This window comes from Pteropus vampyrus, unplaced genomic scaffold (assembly GCF_000151845.1).
Source record: "Pteropus vampyrus isolate Shadow unplaced genomic scaffold, Pvam_2.0 Scaffold14, whole genome shotgun sequence".
Taxonomy (NCBI): Eukaryota; Metazoa; Chordata; class Mammalia; order Chiroptera; family Pteropodidae; genus Pteropus; species Pteropus vampyrus.
In genome coordinates, this window is record NW_011888795.1 from 5,643,880 (window position 1) to 5,664,584 (window position 20,705).

The window sequence follows — 20,705 nt, forward strand, 5'->3', positions numbered from 1 at the left end:
GAAGAGAAAAGAAGAGCTTCTAAGAGAAGGAGAAACAGAGAGTAGCTAAGTTGCATTGAAGGTGAAGCACAGGCTCATAGGCTCATGCATTCTGGCTAACCTTGGTCCCTAGAGCAGATCCAAGTAGATCAGATAAATCAGGGGTGCCCAACCCCTAAGCTGTGGACTGGTACCAGTCCGTGGTCTGTTAGGAACCAGGCTGCACAGCAGGAGGTGAGCAGGGGGTGAGCCAGCAAAGCTTCATCTTTATTTGCAGCTGCTTCCCACTAGCATCACCGCCTCAGCTCCACCTCAGATCATCAAACATTAGATTCTCATAGGAGCACCGGTCCCTGGTGCCAAAAAGGTTGGAGACCGCTATTTAGATCCAGACCACCTTCCCATCCAAGGCGCTGTGAGACCTGATGGTTAAATTTTGCTTGGCTTCCAGTAAATCCAGACAGGTCTGCTTCCACAGATGTATGTGTCCTTAAAACAAAATTTTCATTCCTTGATTTAACTGGAGTTTCCTTTTCTTACAACCAAGAGAGCTTAACACTCTCAGTAACTAAATGCAAAGTAATATCCTGTTTGTTTCAAAGCCCTTTGCAATACCATGATTTTAGCTATATTTAGGGTCAAATTTGTCTCTCCAAAATACATCTCCAATGTACTTAGATCGTGAAGTGAGAAAACTGTTGCTGGGATATCAGCTCTATCTCCCAACTCAAACCAGCTCTTTCTATATTGGTGAGTTCGTAATAACATAGTATCCCATCATTGCAAACCCACTTGCTTTTCTGAATGTCCTAGCTTATTGCACCCTAAGGACAAACGGAGCTAAGGGACTCACTTTGGAGGTGTGCTTGCCATTTTAATTACTTATGCAGATCTTTGCACAAACATCTTTAGAAGAGAATGGGAGCCAACCCTGGATTTCTACTAACTGAAAATTACTCAGCAGTTTCAACCAAAAGATTGGGACTTTTTTGGTACCTGAGACAAAACCAAATCAATCCAAGGCATTGGCAGAGATGGAAGGTCTTGGGAAGCCAATTCTCTCATTTTATACATGGGAAAACTGAGTGACTTACCTAGGGTCACGTTTGCAGGAACTGGGAAAGCCAAGGCTATTTACGGATGGCATAACGTTTAGCCCAGACTTGCTCCATTAATGTCCACTTTTCTTGCCCTCAGGGAGCTATGGAGCCTCCTGAATGACCTCAGACCATACGTGAGTATCACTGCAGTGTGTTCACCACTTTATTAATTTTTATTCAGAATGCTTCCAAAAAAAAAAATGTGACCATGTTGTCTTGGGGAAACTTTACTGAGGTCTCAAATGTTTTTCCTATCCAGATGGGTCCTTATAAATTATTGAAAAGCCATTGAAAAAGTAGTTATTGCTCATGTACAGTAAGCCAGGTTTCAGGCCACACACAGAAGGTTTCTTCCTTGAAGGAGTTCACAGTTTAAGGAAGAGAGACAAGCACGGAAACCAGCAGTGACAACTAAATGAGGTAAGTGAGCACTAGATATCCAGAGGAAGTCTACGAAATGTTCAAAGGCACTGCTGCCTTGTTGCTCTTTGTCAAAGGCAATGGGCTAAGTTACAGTTCCATTTTCTCTAATAAAACAAAGAACAGGCCCTACGCATTCATTCTAAAGCGTGATATTCACTTGGTTAATGTTTATTGAACTTGGCACCGGGAACATAAAAGAACACTGGCCAGTGCGCCCTGGGGAAAATAGCAATTAACCTAAGCCATGCAGGCCACAGTCAATGCTGATGTCGGTGTTCGACCACGTGGAAAATCTGTGCATGTAATCAAGTACTGGGGGAAGCCTTTGAATGAAAGTTAACATCTTTTCGTGAAGGCCTCTAAGAAAAGGTGGGGGCCCAAGTACGAAAGATGCGCCAGATGGCAAGAAGGAGGCTGTTCTGGACACGGGCTCGAAACAGAGAAGTTCACATGGGAAAGCGAGAGCAGATTGACCCCATCTTGCAGAGCGAGTGGGAAAGGAATGAGGACTGACAAGGAGCATGATTAAGAATTAGAGGAAATGTTGGGTGGGTGGAATTCACGTTTTGCATCTGAAAGTGTGAATCTGAAAGCACAAGAAGATAACCGTAGTTGGTAGAACAAAATGGTCTTTGGCCATCAGGGGGCCAGTCACTCTTTATCAATTCTTGGGCTGAAATCTCTCTCCCTACAGCAAATGCCACCCAGAAGCTATAGTCTTCAAAGAACAGAAAGACCAGCGAATCTTGATAATTCAGTCACTCATCAGAAGGCTCTTGAATACTTTCCCAGAGTGTAGTTCTTGGAATGAAAGCAACATTTGCAGCTATTAGTAAGAGTCAAAGGGTTCCTTCCCAGAACTCCATCATAGATGATATGTGGGTTGAGGATGGCACATATGTTGTGGATACTGAATGTGAATTAACACATTGGAAGGCAGACAAATGATTCTTCATAAATATTGCAGAGATAGATGGTCTCCAGCCATCTCTCTACATATGCCTTTCAGCAATATAAAGCTTGGGGTTAGGAACCAGGTGATATAGGTTGTGTGTTTAAGAAAGTTAATTTGTCCATAAAATAAAGGTTACCATAAAATAGGGTCTCCAGAATGGTAAGCAGCTCTAGTAAAAGGGATATGAAAGATGTCAATCTGAAAAGGCTATATACTGTATGATTCCAACTATATGACATTTTAGAAAATGCAAAACTGTGGAGACAGTAAAAAGATTCAGTGGTTGCCAGGAAGTGGGGGCAGGGGGATGAATAGACGGAGCATAGAGGATTTTTAGGGCAGTGAAAACACTCAGCATGATATTATAGTGATGGATTCATGCTATTACACATTTGTCCAAACTCATAGACTATAAAACACCAAGAGTGAACCCTAACGTAAACTATGGACTTTGGGTGTAGATTCCTCAATTTTAACAAATATACCACTCTAGTGGGGGATATTTGATAATGGGAGAGGTTATGTATGTGTGGTGACAGAAAGTATATGGGAAATCTCTATACCCACCTCTTAATTTTGCTATAAACCAAACGGCTCTAAATGACAGTCTTTAAAAAATAAAAAGTAAATAAATTAGAAAAAAAGGCTTTAAAATCAATTAATTAATTTAAAAGATAGGAAGAGATCTAGAACCTAATTTATGAACACCCAAGATATAGTAGCCTCTAAAAGCAGAGCAGGGATGGTCACATTAGGTAAGGAATCCTCCAGGTATTAATCCAGGTTTTGCTGAGCCTTAGACATTGCTCAAAAGCATCCACATGGATCAAGGAAGGGAGAAGCGAGATGGGAGACAATTAATTCATCAGGCTCAGGACCTCCATTTTTATTTTAGTCAAAATAGCTATAATTTCAACTGTTTCACATAATAGGTTTCCTTCCACAGGAGACTTCAAATAATGAGAGGGTTCAGAATGCTTGAAGGCATATGGACAGCCACTTGTTGTTCATATTACTTTACCATCAAAACCTGATCCCGTATTTTCCCTGCTAACTAATCTTGAGTAGACTTGTAGCCTTGGTCAGACATTCAAGCCCTTCATGATCCAGCCTTCACCTACTCCAGTTTTTGTCTGCAGCTTTTTTCCCATGCTCTTGACTTCTCAACCAAACTAACAGCCTGTACCCCATACTTGCTCATGCTGTTCTCTGTGTTCTGGCTTCTGCCCGCTGGGTTAACTACAAAGCATGCGTCGACCTTAAAAATAAAATAGCCAGTTATTTTACCAACAAACTGGGTTTATTTGAGAATAGCATAGAATTACAATACGAGACAAGCAAGCTATGGCAAAACTATAGGCAAGTCTGGAGAACAAAGGAGAGAGGCTTGTGTTTATTAGGTTTTAGGAGGAAATAGGGGAGGGATATTTTGAACAAAAGTTTATTGGAACACAAGAGTTCGGAATTGTGGCGGTTTCTCATTGGCTGCAAAGAGTGGTCAGTGCATTTTGGGGGCAGGGTGGGGTTTTCTTCCTTCTTTCTTAAAAGCAAGAGATGAAATTCCCACATGATTAATGTCCTCCCTTATTAAAATATCTTCCTCCTTCCTGCTGGTGCATACAGACTGCAACCAGTGGTACTTGCTGAGATGTTCCCCCTCTAGGGCTTCCCACTCCCTTTAAATGAGGTTTCCTACCTTTATTTTCACACATGCTTCAAGACGGGGCTCAAAGGTGGTTTTTTTCTAAGCCCCCAGGGAGATATCCTTTGCTTTGGTAAAATTTGACATCGTTCTCTCAAAATGTTTTTTTTTTTTTAATTATTTGTTAACATGTCAATTTTCTCCATTAGACTAGGAGCTCCTTCAGGGCAAAAACCATGTTTTGTTCATTGCTACTTTGTTAAACTGGCAGAGAGCCTAGGAGCTTCTAAGTGTTTGTTGAGTGAACTTTGCCATTCAGACTGCAGTGACCCATAGTGCCCACCAGATGGCAGTATATAGACATTTTTTTTCCCCCTCTTACCAATCAAAGGGAGGGGAAGGGTTTATAGCAAGTTGACTTTCATCTCTGTCCTTGCAGACAAATAAATCTCTGCAGACACTAGGACTTTCGACTGGGTAGTAGAATTCACACCGCTGAATCAGAACCTCAGGAAGCCATTGTATTCCCTAGATACCACCCACTTTCTGAAAACATTCCTCTTGTAAACTGAGAAAGGATTATACTGTTCTGTGTTCTAGGACAGAGGAACTTGGAGTTGTGTTTGTCACAGGAACAAGGTGACCATCTTTTCAGCACTTAGGAAAAATGGACACCAACACCCACTGATTGCTGCCATCTGTTGAGGTTTCTTAACCTCCTGCCCACCCCCATCTGTCAGACCCAGGCAGCAAGAAAAGTCAGCCAAACATACCAGTTTACTTTTGAGAAAAGCATCTTCCCTGGTTTCCTGCCTCTTTCCTCTCTTGAAAGCATTGAGCTGGTCAGGCCAGGAGACCTACAGGTCCTCATTATCTGGGACCCTGTGCTCAGCTCCAGAGTGCCCCAAAAGCAAAGGCTCCCAAACGGAAGATGTCTCCAGCACCAATGAAAGGCAAGGAGAAACAAAGGACCGTCCACACTGAAAACGTCAAAGGCTTTTCTCCATGTCATTCTGTTTCCGTGTGTCTCTCTGTTCGCCACAGTCTAGAGGGCAGGGACCCTCTCCCTCTCTGTAATTTCCTGGGTTGTCTCCACCACCATTCATCACACTCTAGCTTCTCCAAACTTGTCCTATCCCCATGAACTTCTCCTTTCTCCACTGCTAGAGCAGAGGTTATAATGGGATAAGAGGCAAGAAGACTGGAGAGTTCAACTTCTTGTAACCAAACAAGGCTCTTAGTTCCTATGGGGGCTACCCTGGAGATAGGACTTACTGGCTAACTCTGCCTCACCCTGGGAAAAATGCCTCATTCAATGGATAATACAGTGGTTAAGACACAGGCTCTGGAGTCAGCAGAATTTGGTCAAATTCTGGTTCTGTCACATCCTAACTATGTGACCTTGGTTGAATTACTCAGCCTCTCTAAAATCTTAGCTTCTCCAACTATAAAATGGGGAAAGTATATTGCAGAAATACCCTACAAAAGACTCTTCTAGCTCCCTAGAAGTAATTCTTGGTGTCACACTCAGTACAACCTCAGAAATTTCTAAGAACCCAAAACCTCTTTATAAGTCTATCTTTTAAAGGAGATTCATATTGCTGTCATTTATTTATTCTTTCATGCAATAGAACATACTGAATATATAAGCTATGGAAAGCTCAGGGAAAGCTATGAAGATACAGGACATGCAAGACATGGTTTCTTCCTAAAGGAGCTCATAGTGCATTGAGGAGGCCCACCTACCAGCAATTACAATAGAGTGGGATCTGTGCTTTAAAATGTGTACTCACAAGATACAATAGATGCAGAGGGAGGAAGCCTGAGCCCCAGCATGCCTTGCAAGGCATTGTAGGTTCTTTATAATCCAACCCTTGCCTCCCTAGCAATGTCTACTCCCAGAAATAATTGTTTTCCAGAGAATACATTATGATGTGTCATACCTCCAAACTTGGCACTGACTGTTCTTTCTGAATGGATTAGCCACATGCTGGAAAACTCCTACCAGTCCTCTGGGTCTCTGCCGGAAGGTGGCAGCTATGAGAAGGACACAGGGGCTCCTCCCCACTGTGATCTCACTGAAAGAGAGAACCGCATACCTTTACTTTGGCCCCAACACTTAGTGCCCAACGCAAAACTGACATTCTATGATCTGATGCACAAACGAAGCCAGCCTCAATGCACCCTCTGCAAACAGTACTGCCCATGTTTCGGTCAGTACAAGGAGAATCAGCTGATCGGATAGGTCTATCATTTCCCACGTCACACAGATCCGTTTATAGGAAAGCTCGACTACTGCAGAAAGTTTTCTAATGTCTTCTAAAGTTTCTTTCCATATGACTCCCACCAATTTTGGCCTGGTTTTGCTCTTTAGAACAATGCAGAACAAATATGTCCATATTTTCATCAACATAGCAGCCTTTCACATATATGAAGACATCAGACAGATATAATATCAGTATAAGATCCTCCTGTGTGTTTTTTTCTTTTCAAACACACGCAGCTAATTAAGCCATCATTAACACACATTTTAAGTGCCTAACATATGTTCAACACTTTGTAGAAGCTTCGAGTGTCATAAATTTAGGCCTGATACCTCCAACACCACCCACATACACATACCTTACATTTTGATTTGTTTTATCATGTTGGTTTCAGTTCTGTGTTCTGAAAGCTCTATCATTTTAGATATCAATCCTGCATTATTGTTATTAGCATTGCATTAATTTGTTTAAATCCATTCCAAACATGATATTAGGTTTCTTTTCAAATTCTCACATTGAACTAAAAACAAAGCAACCATATTGCATCTTTGCGTAGGGGATGAGACTCAACTGTCAGAGGTTAACCCCTGTTCAATATTACCTTGCTGATAGGTGACAGAGACAAGAGACAAGGACAACTCAGCCTTTCTCAAAAGTCAGTGCTCTGTTTACTACACCACGCCATCTGTTTGTGACAGTCTGTAGTGTTGGATTTTCATTTTAGTCTGGTGTCATTTGCAAATTTAAACATTTTTTCTTTTAGATAACCTTTCAAGTCATGACTAAAAACTATTGACCAGAAAAAAGGCTTTGGTCTTCCCCAGAGATCTCTTTCTAGCTTACCTGGAGCTGTTAGCAGGCCTAAAGAGTCACTTTTGTTACCCATCTGTGAAACCAGTGAATAAGACATGGTCGTCTTGTGTATAATCACGTCACAGGAGGCCATGGTAAGTCCATTGCTAAAACTTCCTCATCCTGCCGTATTTACCAATTTAGTGACATAAAAAGAAAAAAAAAATGTGATGTGTCTAACCTGACCTTTTTGTGGCAAACTTCCATTAACTTCTAGTGATTGGTGCCTTTTCTTTGAAATGCCCACAAATCAATTGTTTAATGATCCGTTTCAAAATTTTAGCAGGAACCTAGATAAAATTCATTCTATATTCTGGCTTCTGTGTTTAGTCCTGTGATAAGGTGCAGAGTAAACCCCTTAATTAAAAGGAGAAAACTTTAAGAACCTATCAAAATATTATCTGTTCCTGAGTTATTGAGAAGCATCTCCACCTACATCCCAGGTTACATCTGAATGCTCAGTTTGACAGGAGAACCTCCCACTTCTATTTTGGAGTGTGTCACATCAGTATTTCATTACCTTTTCCTCTTCATTGCCTATATGTCACCTGGCAGAGTATTTGGCTAAATATTCCTAGCCCCAAAATTAAAGGTTAAAAACTCTTCAGAATTGTAGGAACAAATAGCTGCCTGTGAGGTATGCGGATCTCAGAAGTCCTCTCACAGGAAATAGCTTTCTTGTTACAAACATGTTAAATCCAGGAGGACATGGGTGATGTCTGATTATTCGTCATAGTATTCTTAGTGCCAGGAACACAGTGAGTGCTCAAGAAGTATTTGTTATAGCAACTGAGAAGGTGATCATGAAAATATGTTCACCTTTAGGAGAGAGAACTCAAAGTTTTAAAATCATACTAAAACATTTTTGATTGATATAAGAACCTTTCTGGAAAGCAGGTCTGATCATAAGCCTGCAGGAAGAGTTCCCAACGATTCCTAAAGGAGGACAGAAAAGCCTCAGATAGAGAAAAGAAGAGAAACATTGAAGGGTCAGGGAGCTGTGCTGGAAGCAGAGAAACAAGCCATGATCTTGTAGACATAGGTTCAAGGATCAAACTCCCGATGTTCCAGCATCTGTTATTTGCCATCGAATAACTCTCACCTTAACAGAGCCCCATTTCCTAAGTGATGTGACAGTGACAAGAAGTCACATCTCACAGAAGTGCTGTGAACATCAAGTGAGGTAAAGAATATGAAAGCACGTTAACAGATCCACATCACTTACACCTAAATCTATGTTGGGGTTAGCTTAAATGGAAGGTGTGAGTAGGAGAACAGTGCATTACAAGAACATATTAAGGATGGAGTACGTGACTGTTTCTTAACTCGACTTTCCAGCAAACTTAAAATATTTCTGACTTAAGAAAAACATTGACCTCCACCAGGTTGAGAAGGCAGTGCTTATGCAACATAGGCATGGCTGAGAAACAAAACCATACATTTGTCAAAAAACATTTGTCCAGCTTTGTGTTCTCTAGTCAGGTAAAACTCAGCACTTCTTAAGCAGAATTCATAATCTTTTGCAGAGAGGAGATGTCGTTTCTGGTACTGACAGAACAGCATCTCAAGCTACTTGGGCCTGAAATCTGTGTCTCCATTGTCAACTCTTCTATTGCTCTAAGGAAAACGGAAAGGAGAGACCTCTGCACACACCTGTCATCCTACGAAATCTTTTAACTGCTCTGAGCCTGATATTCTCGCCTGTCGAATAAAGATAATACTGCCTGCTCTACTTTTTTTCAGCGTTTTATGAGAATTGACTGATTGATGATGTAAAAGCATTTTGAAAACTGTAAAATGCTATTTTAAAAAGATGGTTTTAATAATTGCAATATTACACGACCAAACCTGGATGACTGACTTTGTCTAGTTGTATATAGAAAATCAAGACAAAAAAAATCTCATATTTAGTAATACCAAAGGATGCTGGTCGAAAGAATTGTCGCTACCACTTGTATAATTGCTCTATTTGTTCCCTAGCTGAAGAGCTTCAATCTATGGAGTCCGATGCTGAAAGAATTAAGAAAACCATTACCACATTAAAGGTGTGAAATTTTTAAGAAATATATTAATGAGGTTGTGGGAAGTGAGCTGACAGTAAAGTGGGTTTGGAAGTGTTTGGTTTCCCTAATTAAATAGAGCTAATGAGTTTCTCCACCAAGCCTGAGCGCTGAGCTAAACAGTCTAACAAGCCTTGGATTTCTGTGATCTCAATAAGGGATGGCCAACTGGCGGCTGAAAATATCTGCATCGTGGTGTGATTCATCCTTCACACCTTTGAGTGATACCTCCCCGTCAGAACACAGAAGCAGGTCGCAAGCACATGTAGGGCTGAAGTTAGAGCCTCTGGGATCTTCAGAAGCTGCTGACTCCTCGTGTCAAGAGAAGTTAGCACCATGGCACTATGAGGTAGATTGAATCACAAAGTGACAGTCACCACAGACCACAAATCAGAGCCGAGAACAAAATGGCAAAGAGGAGATGAGATTCGATTTAACCAACACTAGTCAAGAATGGAGAAGTGAGTGTGATACAGAGACACAAAAATTATGCCCCTGCCCTCCTTGTAAAGTCTAGGAACAAGTTGAGGAGATGGATATAATTTTAAAAAACCTAAAGGACAATTTAGAACATCCCCAGTGCTTCCATGGCATCTCCAGATATAATCAATCCCTTCACATCGTTTGTGAAACCATTTATAACATGACTCAAGCCACCTCTGCATTTCTCATCATTCCCCAAACTTCTCTCACACACACAAGGAGCGTGAATAGAGCTTCTCTCAGACCTGGTGAATCCCTTCAGGCCTCCTGCCTGCTGTGTGTGCTGCTCCTTCTGCCTGAAATTCCCTGTTTTTCCCTCTGGATGTGGCCAGCCTTCCTTCGTGGGCCCACCTAGTCTGTGACACCCTCCCAGACCTCTTCCTCTCTGTCACTCTGTTGCTTCTAATTCTTCAAACTCCAAACTCATTCCCTCTTATGGATCTTTGCACACACATTTTCCTCCATCCCGCTCATCCTTATTCCTACTCGTCTCTCAGGCCTCCACTTAAATACAACTTGGAGAAGCATTCCTTGATACCCTGCTCACAGCTCAATCAGGGCTTCACCTTATCTTCTAATAGAATCCTGTTTTCTTCCTTCATAACATTTATCACAGCTATGAAATAATAAACAAATAAACAATAAATCATCTGCAGGTACTCATCTAAAGTCCGTACACACATACCATCAAGACAGTAATTTTGACAAATTTCAAGGGCTATCTATTTTGTTCTTTGTTTAAGATTCCAGCACATTCTGGTGCTCAATAGATATTTGTTGAACAAATTCTCTCCTCGAAGTGCTCAGAGCACTTTGTATTATCTTTAAATATAACACTTATTCCATAGTAATTTGCTTGCCTATTTATCGTCTCTGGATTTCTGAGCTACTCCAGACCAGGTGCGGCGGGCCTCATAGCATTTGACCATACCGTGGATCTTTTACCTTGTGATGAGGCCATAGTCGGCTTCAATCTGTCTGCCAGCGTCTTTGTGGCAGGAACGGATTGTCTAAGACTATGTCCCTGTGCCTACCACTGTGTCTGGCAGGCAAAGAATTTTTAAAAGAATGAATGAATAAAATTTATTTTTTTCATTTTGTCCTAACTCTCCAAAGTACTCTTTAAATGTTGGAAGAATATTATGTCCCAGAGCTCTGGTGTCTCATACACCTTCTGTGCATGTGTTTCCTGCTTGGAGCACATCCAATAAAACCTATAAAACTTCAGATTTACAGATTAGATGCACAACAAGGGCATTAGCTTTTCTGAAAAAAAAAAAATGCATTTTTCCTACAAAATGGTGCAGAGACCTGAAGGCATAAAGCTTGTCCCCCCACCCACTGAATTTAAAATATTACATGATTTCTTGAAAACTGCTCTTTATGAATTTTCCATGGAGAGGCCTATTTTGTAAGACTCAATGTAATCCCACAAATCGTTACTCATCACCAGGTAGGACCAGGCTGGTAACTCTCCCCTTTAATCATTGTGCTCAGTGTGGCATAGACATACCCAAGGCAGCCCAAGAAAAAGAGCCGCGCTAGTAAGGGGACACAATGCTACATCAACCATGGAAGTTGAAGGAACAAGAGGCACTGAATGAAAATAGAGAGTGCTTGCAGGGTGCATGTAACCTCCCCAAATACCTGAAGGGCCACCACCCAATGAGACTTCTTCCATGCGTCTCTCAAAAAAACAGGCTTGAGGCGGGAGTGAGATTTGTGTTTAACATAAGGAAAACTGCTTAACAGAGTTAGATAGGAGAGAATAGGCTGCCTTAGAAGGAAATGACATCCTGTACCCCAGAGGGGTTCAAGACCAGAACGGGAGAACAATGGTAGGTGATTTTGTAGGGGATATGTAAGCATCTGATTTGGGAATGGAGTGGTGAGCAAAAAGTACAGAATACTAATGGCCATCACTGATTGAGTCAGGTGCTGTGCTTAGGCATTTAAGCCCCCACATCCTAAATCGTGAGGGTATTCTTATTACCCGCCACATCACTGATGGAGAAACGGAAGCACACAAAGCTTCATAATGTGCCCAAGGTCATCAAGCTAGGGATAGCATCAGGACTCAAGCCCAGGTTCATCTGACTCCAGAGCACGTTCTTTAGATGCAAAGATGCTAAAGTCCTGTTCAAATCTAGTATTCTGGGAATCTTCGAATATTGAGATATCAATAAACCAACCTCAAATGTACCTAAGGAAGTTGAGTCTCTCGCTTCTCCTTTTCCTTTGTCTTCCAGTGTAATTCCTATGCATGTGAGTACAGAGCATCTAACTGGGTTTCAAGTTTACTGTGTGTCTCCGTGTATATGTGTGCATAGATCTGACAGGGCTAGTTCATTTCAAGTAACCAAGTATGACTTTGGACAGCTCTTGTCAAGATCTAATAGAAGAGCCAATTCCAAAAATATGTTCCTTTAGTGGTTTTTTAGGGTTCTCCGCTCTGCACGGATTGACAATGTGGTAACGAGAGACATTCTGGAGACTGGATTTAATGCAACCATATGCTAGACAGAATGAGAACCCATATTGCAGCAGACCAGCCGGTACATTTCCATGTTAACAGAAGCTTGATTGCAAATTACATTTAGTCTCAACAGCTCAGTTCACTGCACACAGATGCCATGGGGGACTGTAAAGTTAGCGAGATGTGGGGGAGTACGACTAACATTTTTTTTTTTTTTAAAAAAAAAAAAATCCTTCAGCTGATAGAATGCCAAGGAGCATCAGCGCTGATGCTGAAAAGAAAATGCTGCTATATTTGTTTTGCCAGGAAAGGAAAAATAATCATTGTCGTGAGTTGTTAGTCAAATTATGAATATGAGCTCGGCTGGTAATTGTCTGATAATACAAACAGTGATATTAAGGCTGTCAGATGCTGCATGCGCTGTTTGACAGCTAACATGTACATGCTTTCTGAACAAGGAGTTGGTTCACTGATTTCAAAAGTCAGGCAGACAAAAGGGTAGGTAATTGAGGAGAATTTTCCCAGGATCCTAGCTGGCCCCATGTCTAGGGCTGGATCTGAGTCAGCTTCCCAGAGTGTGGTCAGCAGCTACTCCCATGCAGAAGAGGATCTGTGGGATTGTGGAAACAACACAATATGGGCTTGAGTTGCAGGTCTGTCTCTTACTTGCTGTGCAACCCTGGGTAACTCATTTAACCTCTCTGGGCATAGCCTTCTCTACTTCTAAAATGGGGATGATAATTCTCAACCAGGCCCTCCTCACAAGGTTATTGTGAAGATCAGCTGAGAACAGTAAACACAGAGTACTCCATAGATGTTGGGGCTCTAAGTTGTCTACTTGATTGGGTTTCTTTTTTTTTTTTGAAATTTAAAGAGCTGAGCTGAAATGATTTCTTGTCCATTTCCTCATGGCTGGAGCAGAATTTTTCCATCTGGATACAAGCACCTTTCATTAGGATCTTCCATCTTCTCCCTTCTGAGGAATCTGGCCACAGAACACCTCTCACCTAGAGCCCAACCTGACTCCTTTATCACATGTTTTTCTCCCCTAGGGAAGTTAGAAGGATTTCATCAGGTCCCTGCAGGTACACACAGTGCCCTCATTCTTTTCATCCCCCTGTTCTCCAGACTCAAAGCTAGGGTAGAGACTGTTCTGCCCAACGACTCATGTTCTGCCCTTAGCTTCTAATTTCCAGGACCTCTTGCAGTTAAGTATGGCCATGAGGCTAGATTCTGGCCAAAGGAATATAAACAGGAATGAAGCGTACAACTTCCGGCTTACCTTTAAACTATCTATGCATGCATGATCCATCCTCATTCTCTTTCCCCATTCACCATCTGAGTGGCAAAGACCCCAGGACCTATGCGAGGACAGAGCCACAAGATAGAAGGAACTGGAGCATAACCCCCTGCCAACCCGGATTGGGCTATGAAGTGAGTGAGAAATGAAAGTATTCTCTCTTAAGCCACCGAGGATGGTTAGTTGGTTGTTAAAGTAGCTAGCCTTCCTTAAAACCCAAACAACAATCTATTTTATCTCACTACACAAAGTGTGTTGTTACCAGAAACACAATCAGCATCTCATCAAACACTCCCTGAACACTCCATGTACTTTCACATCTCTAAGCCTTAGCTTATACTGAAAATTTTTCTCCCCACTTCTTCCATTCCCCTCAACTCCACTACACTTTTCTACTGGTGAACTCCTACCTTAAGGGTCCATCTCTGAAGCCCCCACCCCAGTGGAGTTAATTGCTTTCTCTTTTGGACTTTCACAAAACTTGTACATTCCTCTTAGTCAATTATAATGGAATTATGGTTTACAAATGTCTCCCTGTTCTATCCAAACCCTTAATGAATGCCTGAGAAAGCATTCTCTCTTTCTTTGCCTGTTTTCATTTACCAACTGAGGGATTAGGTGCCTTGGGGCTTTATCTTCCAGTTTAAAGATGGAGGGACAAAGGGACAAATGTAGATACCCATTTAACTTTAGATCTCTTAATTATAGCTCAGGAAAAGAAAGATCACATCTTCCTTTTTACACATCCACCAATCAAGCCCTTCACTTGATATATACAGAGATGTAAGGAGGGGGAGGGTGCTGGCCTGAGAAAAGCAGGCATAATGTCTTGTGGGTATGGAGGACATTCCTGTGAATGGAGGCATCCTCTCTCTCCCTGCTCACCCTTTTCCCCCTTGGCATCCCTTTGGGACCCCTATTGATCATCCTTCAAAAGGCAAGAAGCTGTGTTCCATTCACTTCTGAGTCCAGCTTAGCCAGTCAGGACTGCTGCCTGAAAGACACAAATGTAGAGTTCTGTTCACAGCGGGAAGCCATGCTCACATCACATACCACTTTGTACAAGGACACCCTGCTGGGTTCTAGCTTTCAGAATACAAACCATTCCCGGTTTTTGTTTTCTAGTGGTCACTACTATTCTGTTGTTCCTGTTTTGGCTGTTTCCCTCCCCCTCACTTTGGGGTTTTCAGCAGCTGGTTTATTTTCTTACTTTCTTATATTTGACACTTTGAGCTTCTCTATATGCCACCCTGACATCTTCATTGGCATTGGCTATTTTTTTTTCAGTTAACTCCTAGAGAGTGCTCAGGGATTGTCCAATGGCAGTGAGTCAGAATGGTGGCAAAATTAGAGACCTGGACTGGGAATGGGAAGTCCAGGTGAGTCCTAGCTCCAGCACTTATGAGACAAAGCATTTCACTTTAGTCTCTTTGTCGCTAAAATGGGAACGAAAGTATAAACTCTGTCCCTCTAGACTGAGAGCTCCATCAGAGCTGGAATCACATCTGTTTTTCTCAAAACTGTATTCTTAAATCATTCCCGGTCACTGGAATGTTGTAGGCCCTCGATAAAGATTGTTGAGTGACTGGCTGATTATTGTGGAGACCGAATCAGGTAACAGGCATAAACGCACTTAGTAAATCTTGTAGTGATATACACAGGGAGTGTTATTATTGAACAGATGGGGAATGTATGGACGATCCCCAAACTGAAGAATTACTTAGCTACTGAAAGATACTAAGATATTGGAAGATACCTTGGAAAAGATATTTTAAATATGCGTAATATCCTTGGTGTGGCCAAGGGTTGCAATTCAAATGGGAGACAGGGCAAAGAGGTGATTGCTGTCCTAACAGAGATGAAGACAGGAGTAGGCAGCATGTGTTAGAGAAGCTTGGAATGTTCCTAGGCAGAAAAGAGTTACACGTCAGAAAGGAATCTTATGCTCACTTGTTACAACAAACAGCTTTTATTGTCTGGCCAAGGTCATTGGAATCTAGAGTTGGATGTGACATTTCCCAAAGAGTCATTATTTCCTCATGTGTTTTATATTTATTTATAATTCCATCAAGTCTGAAAAATGACTTAAGACAGAACTTGTCAAAATAGACCATTCTAGCTGACATTTGAGCGTGTTGAATCTTTCATCTCATAGATGGGAGAATTAAGAAAATGATGTGTCTAAGGTAACCCAGCTAGATATGAAATTCAGTGCTAGCCACATTTTTAATCCAGCTTTCTGAATTCTAAGTAGCTGGAAACACCAAAAATACTGGTCTATAGCAAAAAAGAAAAATATAACAGACACAAAGAGAGAATAAAGACAAAAGTAGAACTACTTCTTGGCTGTCCTGTAGCTCTTCATCCTCTGGTTCCAGCTCAGTTCAAGACCTTGTTACTTGTCCTTGGATTCTGACACCCTCACATCCTTAAAATAAATTTGCCTTTGTAGCTCAGCTAGCATAGCTGGTTTCTCTACATAGGAACCAAGGGTCATAAGCAATCCAACTACAAACTAGAAGCTCCTTGAGGGTTCATGTGTCCCCACAGCACCTAGTGCAATGTCCTACACAGAGTGGGCACTCAGTAAATGTAAGGTGTTGATACGAAGCTCCAGGAATCTTCCCTAATATCTGCTCTCCAGAAGTGGTTCTCCTTTTCTTTCAATGTACTGACCACATTGAGGAGAAAAATTGAAAACACAATGTATTCAAAAAAAATTATGGAAAGTGAATATGTTCCGTGTAATATACTCCGTTGACCTTTCCTAGGCATCAGTGCAGCTGAGAGAGTGGAGAGAGCACTGCATCCTCTCCCATAAGGATCTTGTAGTATAATTGCCAATGTACTTGTCTCATCTCCCTCTCTGAACCAGTGTTCCCAGCATAATCCCCAGGGGGTCCCATCTAGACCTCTATAGTAAGGGAGGCGAAGAGGTTAGAGACCTCTGTATTAGAACTATAAGTTTGTTTATTGCATCGAGTTCATCAAGCATCAACCATAAGCTACTCTACCAATGTTAAAGAAAGTAAAAGAGAATCACCATTCTAGATTTATATCAGAAAGATGAGTAAAATACATTCCTTAAGGAGCTTAGAATACATCGAGAGATGGACACAAATACACACAAGTAGGATATAATTTAAATGTGTGATAGACACAAGTATGCAGTCTTCTAAGAGCTTGGGGTTTAAGCTGGGACATGGGATCAAAGAAGGCTTCAGAGAGTAGGAGACATTTGAATTGGGCCATGAAACATGCGTAGGATTTCCCCAGATGGCAAGAGTCAGGAAGAAGGACATTCTAAGCAGAGGAAATAACAAGCGCAGTGACAAAGAGGGGTGGACAGATGTGACAATGATTAGGGACTATAATTCATCTGGAATGGCTAGGCTAGCATTTCTCAGAAGATGCTCTGGGTAAAAAAAAAAAAATGTTCCATGGTCAATAAATGTGGGAAAATGCATCCTATATTCCCATTCAGAAATTTAAAATGTATTATCAAAGGCTCTGATAAATCAGTTAGGAAGTTACGTGGATAGTCCAGGGAAGTCCAGTGAAGGGCCTGAAGGGGAACAGTGAGTGTGAATACAAAAGGGGACACATGTGAGAGATTTCGAGGGCACATTATCAAGACTTACCAAATTCAGAAGAATAGTTTTTAAAAGACCAGGTTTTAGCTTGCTGGACTGAATCAATGGCAATGCGATTTGAGAAGAAAAGTGTTTGGAGAAGATAACACAGGTTTTGCTTTAGTATACCGAATGTGTCCTGACTGTGGGGCAATCATGTGACAATGTCAATGGTGGCTGGCAACACAGGTCACCAGAAGTGATGTGTGGTTCAAGAAGATGGTGGACAACCATTATAAATGTTACAGAAATGATCAAGCACGAGACAAGGCATTGGTTGGATAAGCTCCAAGGTCTCTTCTGGCCCTTATGTGGTCTCCACAACCATCGGCCAGAGAAACCCACACTGAGGAGTGTAGGTGGTCCAGCCTCTGCTCACTGACCACATCTAAGTGCAAAACTTCCTGCAGCTGGTCGTGGAAGTAATGACCACAAACGGGAGCTTGACATCTGCACATCCCAATGAAAGGAGGTGTTTTCTTTAAGAAATGTCTTTCACAAGTAAAACTGCAGTGACCTTAGAAAAGTGGGTCCCTTTCTTTTGACCTGGCCACATTGAGGAGAAAAATTGAAAATACAAGGTATTCAAGAAAAATTATGGAAAGTGAATTTATGTTCCTTGCAATATACTCCACTGACCCTTCCTAGGCATCAATGCAGCTGGGAGAGTGGAGAGAGCACGGCAGCTGCGAGTCAGATGACTTCGGATCTAGTCCTCCCGACTAGGCCAGTAAATCACTGTATGTCCTGATCTAGTCCCAACTATGTCCTTAAATCACTCTATGCCCTTGGGAAGATTACTTACCATCTATGTGTTTCTATGCCTCTATGTACACATCTGTAAAATAAGTTTACATAATGATACCTACTTATTTCTAGGGCTGTCAAGAGGGTTCAATGAGATGGGATTGTTTTGTGAAAGGTCATATTAGTAATGGAGACTGCCTGTTCTAAATATACATCCTAAACTGTTGGAGCTACAAGGGGTCTTGAACAGTGAGTAATATAACATGTTCATTTTGCAGACAGGAGACCAAGGCCCAGAGAGGGCAGTCGATTTACCAAAGGTCAGACAGGCAGCAGAGTGGAGCCAGCAAGTAGATAGGTGGGTGCTCTTCCTTCCAGGAACCACTGCCTTCTAAACACCAAGAACTGGGACCATGGCTGCAAAGAATATTCACAGGCTGGAAAGAAAACATGGTTGAGTAGGCAATCGATTGTGTTTAGACCCCAAATAGCAAATAAAGCCTGCAGTATGAGCAAGACAGCTAAAACTATATGCCACGTATTTCTCTATAAAGTGGGCAATCTGTTTCTGTTTGTGTCCAACTGAGTTGGCCACAGCAGAGCCTCTCTGATCCCCCAGCTCAATAGTTTTAACAAACACTAAACCATTTTATAATGGTGAGCATTTCTATATTGATATTCTCACTGACTCGATTAGAAGTTCGGATATTATAACTTCATCCTTTCCTATAAACCCCCTCTTCTCTAATCCCAGAGGGAATGTTTGAGATGGGGAGGCAAAGGGCTGTTTTTACGCACATTTCTGACATAAAATATGTGTGGCAGGGTTTCCCCATCAACCAATTCTCTAACCTTCCAACACTAACTACTCATAGTGCAGACTCCACAGGTTAAGCACTTGCTTCCATAAGACTACCCCAGCCCCCACCATCATATGCCAGTGTTGCCATCTGTACTTCTGACCAACCAGTTATAAACTCAGGGGGCTTCTATAACTCTTTCCTCAGGTTTGACAATTTGCTAGCAAAACTCACAGGACTCAGGAAAACACTTTAGTTACTATGATTGGTTTATTATAAAGTCAGGAAGAGATGAAAAAAATGAGGAAGAATTATGGGCATTCCATCACTCTCTCAGTACCTTGATATGTTCATCAACCCAGAAGGTCACCAAAACCCCAGTGTTTAGGGATTTTTATAGCTTCACTATGTTAGCATGATAACTTAAATCATTAGTCCTTGGTAATTAATTCAAGCTTCAGTCCCTCTACCCTCTCCAGGGGTTGGAAGATGTGGCTGAAAGTTCTAACCTTCTAATCATAACTTGATCTTTCTGGAGACCAGCCCCATCCTAAAGATATCTAGGGCCCCTCCCCTGGCCACCAGTAATCTGATTAGGAAAAAAAAGACATTCCTATCACCCAGGAAATTACAAGGGATTTAGGAGCTCTGTGTCAGAAGATCAAAAGATGCTCTTATCACCCCTATCACTCAGGAAATTGTAAAGGCTTCAGGAGCTCCATGCCAAGAACTAGGTATAAAGACCAAATATAGATCTTTTATTATGCCATGGGGGCCATCACTTATTTCCTTCCTGAACTGTGGCAATAGTCTTCTAACTGATCTTCCTGGATCTTGCTTCTCCTTCATCTTTTCCTCCCCACAGTTGACATTATCTTTCCATAGTGTCATTGCTTCTCCCCTTCTCCTTTACCCTGGCATTCAAACCCCTTCCAGATCTGGTCTCAAATTATCCTCCAAGCTTTATTTCTTCTACTCCCTTATACTATTTACCAAGCCAAACCTGAACTCATTGCTAAATTGTGGATACATGTAGGCTTTCTTCACATTATCTCTCAGTCTGGTAGACCATTTGCCAAAGTTCACCTCTGTTTTCGATGCACCCTAATGGTCTCATGTTTTTCCTGTTTTCATCACGTTTTCTTTATTTCATAATATCATGATGCGTACACTTGTCCCACTTCCTCATTAGATAGTTTTCATGTTAATTCATCTCTCCATTCCCCACAGTGCTCAGCTCAATGCTTAGAAACCAAGTCACAGCCAGAAAAATACCTTATTTGAGGAAAAATAAGTACATCCACTACAGCAGAACTGAAGTCCACTATACTTAAAAAAAAAAAAAAAAAAACCGCATTGGCTAAAGATGAAAGCATTTCCAGGCAGCTCCAAATCAGAGTTGAGTAGCTGGTTCTCTAGGCAAACACTTGGAAAAATTGTTTTACCTGTTTCCTCTCTTGTCTGTTCAGTTGCCCAAGTTGCTTTGAAGTCTGTAAAATAGCCAATATCTCCAATCAGAGCAGTGTTTCCTTTCCAGACAGGAAGACTGCTGGTAAGTAGAGAAGCCACGCTTGTTTTTGCGGTCTGGGCTGCAATGGTGACTCATCCATTAAAGCCAAAGGCTGTCTATTTTGATCTTTCTATGTTCTGAGTCTATTTACAGTTGTAATTCTTTCTTTCTCTTTCTCCCTTCCCTCTGTTGACTTATCGGAATGGTCACACACATTTGACAAATGGAACCTGGATAAGGGGAGGAAGGGAAGGAGGGGAGAGTGGGAAGAAGGGGAGAGTGGAGAAAGAGAGAGAAAGAGAGAGAGAGAGAGCGTGTGCAACTGAACACACTTTCAGCTAAAGCCCACAAATGAAAGCTTGTGTTTACAGCTCTGATGATAGGGTTCCAGTAATGACTTGGCCTTTTTCTCCTTGATTGAATATTCCCCTGGGCCTGCCAGTCTGGGCTCCTGTTATTTAATGAGGACGTTGGAGCGCAAC

General features: G+C 41.7%; 1 protein-coding gene across 1 annotated transcript in view; it reads right to left on the bottom strand.

Moving 5' to 3' along the window:
• The window catches only part of TPRG1 (tumor protein p63 regulated 1), a 174,286-nt gene extending 153,833 nt beyond the window's left edge, over positions 1-20,453 (bottom strand). The window contains exon 1 of the mRNA XM_011381636.2: positions 20,159-20,453. The gene's annotated coding sequence lies outside the window, so the exon portion shown is untranslated. The remainder of the gene's footprint in view (positions 1-20,158) is intronic.
• Between the last annotated feature and the right edge of the window lie 252 nt (positions 20,454-20,705).